Consider the following 5,628-nt stretch of genomic DNA (forward strand, 5'->3'; position numbering starts at 1 on the left):
CTAATAGCATGGTAAACTCTTGTTTTCAAGAGAGTTGTGACTTATGATTATCTTGATACAATAAATTTTCCCTTATAAAAAAAAGCATGGTAAAGTAAATGCACACAAGGCAGACACGCAAGGAAGCTGTTTCTTAGCGCTGTATGACTGCTTCCAGCTCAATCTTTCCAAGTTGTACTGCTATGTGTAATTTCTGAAACGGAAGACGCAAAAGTTCGAACGTCTACCATTTACCACTCATTAAGCAAAAAAAAGGTGGCCTACTTGAATCTAAAAGAAATTGTCCAAGCAAAGAGAAAAAGGCTGTCCAACAAAAGACAACTTAACTGTACTGCATCTGAAAACAAAAACATGTGAAGCATGAATAAGAAAAAATGTCAAAAATGGGATTTGAAAGCATGGCCTTTCGAACCATTACCTGAAACTAGCGCTGTTACAACTGCTTCCAGCTCAATCTTTCCATTCTGGAATGCAAGACACAAAAAGTTCGAACGTCTACCATGTCCAAGCATATGTATTTCCCTCCCACAAAATATCTTAAACAAACTAAGGTTTTTATATTATATATCAAATATATAAAGAAAAGGAACGACCACTCATTAAGCAAATAAAGGTTGTCTGCCTGAATTTTAAAAAAATTGTTCAAGCAAAGAAAGCTGCTTACCTGTACTGAATCTGAACAAAAAAACAAAAACATGCCAGGAATGAATAAAAGCTATGATGAATCTGTAAAACATGTCAAGATCAACCACACATTAAGCAAAGAAAGGTGGTCTGCCTGAATCTAAAAAAACTGTCCAAGCAAAGAGAAATAGATTGTTCAAGCAAAGAAAGGTTACCTGTAATGAATCTGAATCTAAAACAACAATGCAGAAACATGTCAAGAATGTACAAAAACTATGATGAATCCAAAAAACATGTCAAGATCGACCACTCATTAAGCAAACAAAGGTGGCCTGACTAAATTTAAAAAAATGTCCAAGCAAAGAAAGCTTACCTGACTGAATCTGAAAAAAAAGACAAGAACATGTCAAGACCAACCACTGAATCTAAAAATCTGTCCAAACAAAGAAAGCTTACTTGTACTGAATCTGGAAAAAAAAAGACAAAAGCAAAGAATGAACAAAAAAAAATGAGAATGTACAAAAACTATGATGAATCTGAAAAACATGTCAAGATCGACCACTCATTAAGAAACGAAAGGTGGTGGTCTGACTGAATCTAAAAAAATGTCCAAACAAAGAAAGCTTACCTAACTGAATCTGGAAAAAAAGACAAAAACATATCAAGATCAACCACTGAATCTAAAAAACTGTCCAAACAAAGAAAGCTTACTTGTACTGAATCTGGAAAAAAAAAGACAAAAGCAAAGAATGAACAAAAAAAATGAGAATGTACAAAAACTATGATGAATCTGAAAAACATGTCAAGATCGACCACTCATTAAGAAACGAAAGGTGGTGGTCTGACTGAATCTAAAAAAATGTCCAAACAAAGAAAGCTTACCTAACTGAATCTGGAAAAAAAGACAAAAACATGTCAAGATCAACCACTGAATCTAAAAAAATGTCCAAACAAAGAAAGCTTACCTAACTGAATCTGGAAAAAAAGACAAAAACATGTCAAGATCAACCACTGAATCTAAAAAACTGTCCAAACAAAGAAAGCTTACTTGTACTGAATCTGGAAAAAAAAGACAAAAGCAAAGAATGAACAAAAAAAAATGAGAATGTACAAAAACTATGATGAATCTGAAAAACATGTCAAGATCGACCACTCATTAAGAAACGAAAGGTGGTGGTCTGACTGAATCTAAAAAAATGTCCAAACAAAGAAAGCTTACCTAACTGAATCTGGAAAAAAAGACAAAAACATGTCAAGATCAACCACTGAATCTAAAAAACTGTCCAAACAAAGAAAGCTTACTTGTACTGAATCTGAAAAAAAAGACAGAAGCAAAGAATGAACAAATAATATGTCAAGAATGGGATTTGAACCCATGCCCTTTCGGACCAGTACCTGAAACTGGCGCCTTAGACCAACTCGGCCATCTTGACATTTATTGATAGAAGAAGAACATGTTAATTTTTATTATCAGATCTGTTCATGTAATGAATTCAAGAGCTATATTACAGTACATTTTAAAATTCAACTTCGTTAAGTGACTATGAACATGAGTCATGAATTTAGATCACGCACGAGACAATAGATAAATTTGAGAGCGGAGTTGGGGCTCTGTTCAGGACGTTGATCCGGATTAGAGTCTCTCTTCTGAATACTCTTTAGCTTGTAGGCTGATCGCGCAACAGCTCTGAGACCCACCCATACCCCGCGATTAGCGTCCGCCTTTTAGAGGATTTGCTGGTCATCCAAACAATTTTGTGTGCTCATATGTATGAGAGAAATTCTACAGAAAATTACACAATTGAGAGACGGTTTTTTGTCCATCTCCTGTTGCCTGCTGGTGTCTGTCTTGTGATTATTTTTTAATGGTCTGCGTTCTTGCCTGCGACGCCTTTATTATGTTTTGCATCTTGCCAAGGCCAGGCCAGCGAAACAAGAACTATGGTCAGTATTATTTGAACTGTTGTGCAAATGCACGTTCTGAGTTCAACCTCACTACGAGAGAAAAAAGTGAGCTGGCTAGAATATTCTTGTGAAGGGTTAAAGGCACTGAAACTGCTGTATGTGCCTATGTTTCAATCCTTCACACATTTTATAGGATATGCTGATCGTCGGAAAAATATTTTTTGATGTGAATGTGAGAGAAAAAACACAATCTATACGAATCAAAGTTTTGGTCCATCTCATGCTGTCAATCTTGTGATCTGTTCCGTAATTTTCCTATAACTTGACATGGATAACTGGCACACAGTTAATCAGTCAACAGAAAGTGGGAGCTTCATTTCAGGCTTGATTACAAGTGCATGCCTGTACTAAAAATTTACAGAGCCACTGTTAGTATATGACATGGGATGTGGCTCAACAACAGGCACATGATCCCTGCAAACTGGATCTTGTTCTTAACAACTAATAGCATGGTAAAGTAAACCCACACAAGGCAGACACGCAAGCAAGCTGTTTCTTAGCGCTGTTACAACTGCTTCCAGCTCAATCTTTCCATTCTAGAATGCAAGATACAAAAAGTTCGAACGTCTACCATGTCCAAGCATATGTATTTCCCTCCCACAAAATATGTTAAACAAACTAAGCTTTTTTATATTGTATATCAAATATATAAAGAAAAGGATCAACCACTCATTAAGCAAATAAAGGTAGTCTACCTGAATCTAAAAAAACTGTTCAAGGCAAAGAAAGTTGCCTACCTGTACTGAGTCTAAACAAAAAAAGACAAAAACATGCCGGGAATGAATAGAAGCTATGATGAATCTGTAAAACATGTCAAGACTCACCACACATTAAACAAAAAAAAGTGACCTGCCAGGATCTAAAAAAACTGTCCAAGCAAAGAGAAATAGACTGTTCAAGCAAAGAAAGATTACCTGTAATGAATCTGAATCTGAAAAAATGCAGAAACATGTCAAGAATGTACAAAAACTATGATGAATCTAAAAAACATGTCTAAGATCGACCACTCATTAAGCAAAGAAAGGTGGCCTGACTGAATCTAAAAAAATGTCCAAGCAAAGAAAGCTTACCTGACTGAATCTGAAAAAAAGACAAAAACATGTCAAGATCAACCACTGAATCTAAAAAAACTGTCCAAACAAAAAAAGCTTATATGTACTGAATCTGGAAAAACAGAAGACAAAAAATATGTCAAGAAACTGAATCTGAAAAAAAGAAGACAAAAAATATGTCAAGAATGGGATTTGAACCCATGCCCTTTCGGACCAGTACCTGAAACTGGCGCCTTAGACCAACTCGGCCATCTTGACATTTGTTGATAAAAGAAGAATATGTTAACTTGTATTCTAGATCTGTTCATGTAATGAATTCAAAAGCTATGTTACAGTACATTTCAAAATTCAACTTTGTTAAGTGACTATGAACATGAGTCATGAATTTATAGATCACGCACGAGACAGTAGATAAATTAGAACTCTCATCATGTCTGAGAGCGACTCTAGTAGAGGCGAGGCCCACAAATCAAGTCCCCTACTTTACATGTGGGTTCTTCCCTATTTTTCTTGGTCCATATATTTTTTCTTTTTTTTTTCTAACAACAACATTCAGATTTGAGTTATCGAATTCATTCACGCAGACTGTTAATGTTTTGTTTTTTATGTTAGAAAATATATATACCTGATAAATCCTAAAAACTCAAAGGCACCAGATCGTTGGGGGGGGGGCTGGGCCAAGGCACCGGGCTACACGGATTCTGGCGGCTACATGGACACGGCTAGACCGATGCTTTCCTGCTCAGATCCATCATTCCCAGAGCATTTTTTAGGGTCAGGAAGATGTGTGCGTGATGGGTTGTGCTGGCACCAGGGCAGAGTCAGCCAGATGTGTCTAGTGTTGGTTTTTATCAGCTGTCCTAGATTTGGCTAATCTTGCTTTTACCAGTTTTTGGATCTGGATGTGGGTGGGGAAAGATTGGTTAGGTGCTCGCAACTCGCAAGGGAACCATCAAGGTGATCTGGATGTGGAAGGGAAAAACTGCTTGGATTTAAGTGACATGTCCCTTAAGAGTACTAAGGTGATTACTCCTTTTTTCCTGCTATTTGGATTAACATGCTCCATTTTGGATACAACGTTGTAAATGCGTCAGACAAAAATTTACGGTAGCAACATAAACTGTTTATGTTATGAAACTGTATTTTAGTAAGAATATATAAATTAACTGTATGGTTTAGACATATAATCAGATATCTCTACAAGAACTTCGTAGATCGAACATACTACCACGCAGGATTCATGTGGATTGGACGTATGGCAAACTAAAAATGTATAGAATGGCCTCTCACATGATCTATTGCACGTATAACAAATCTAATATGAATACGATAGTCTCGTATATATCGAGAGGTCTCCTGCATGAGTGTTTACCTAGATCGGTAATATAGTGATCCTTGGGTATATACACATAGATATATATACAAGCACATCATGAAGCACATGCACCACATAAACATATTGACAAAATGTTAGAACCAAACAGAGCACAATTCATTTTGTTACTATTAAAGCTCATTGAAAAGGGCAATTATAAATGTGATACTTATAAAAATAAAGGGAAACTAAAGCGCATAGAACACATGAACTTGTTTAAGATAACAGGTTAAAATAAGTGACAATTACCTCGTCGACAAATCCTGTAAGGATCGGAGGTTATGCTCCACGTATTTCAACGAAAAAGCAGAAATAAACAGAACCTGAAGCATATGCAACTTATAAGTTCAGTCCGTAGAATGAAATTGTAATCATCGCACAGCTTGTAGTAGAACACTAGTGTGAATGAAGAACATGTTCAAAAGGCAGCGCGAATAAACAACAGGCTGAAGTAAATGCGAATTACCTCGTCGAATGAAAAACAGTAAGTGCGATTACCTCGCCAGTGAAAGCTCTAAGGATCAGAGACATTATTCCTCGTGTCTAGATGAAATTATGTCACAAAGAAGATGCAGCCACAAAACATTAAAATCATAATATTAACTCTTCTAC

The 5,628-nt window shown here is 36.2% G+C and overlaps 2 non-coding genes across 2 annotated transcripts; both read right to left on the reverse strand.

The window, feature by feature from the left end:
* Positions 1-1,976: 1,976 nt before the first annotated feature.
* TRNAL-CAG (transfer RNA leucine (anticodon CAG)) lies at positions 1,977-2,057 on the reverse strand. The gene has a single exon. It is a non-coding gene; the product is annotated as a tRNA-Leu (tRNA).
* A 1,761-nt stretch (positions 2,058-3,818) lies between these two features.
* Positions 3,819-3,899, reverse strand: TRNAL-CAG (transfer RNA leucine (anticodon CAG)). Its single transcript has one exon. It is a non-coding gene; the product is annotated as a tRNA-Leu (tRNA).
* Between the last annotated feature and the right edge of the window lie 1,729 nt (positions 3,900-5,628).

Source organism: Zea mays, chromosome 9 (genome assembly GCF_902167145.1).
Source record: "Zea mays cultivar B73 chromosome 9, Zm-B73-REFERENCE-NAM-5.0, whole genome shotgun sequence".
Taxonomy (NCBI): Eukaryota; Viridiplantae; Streptophyta; class Magnoliopsida; order Poales; family Poaceae; genus Zea; species Zea mays.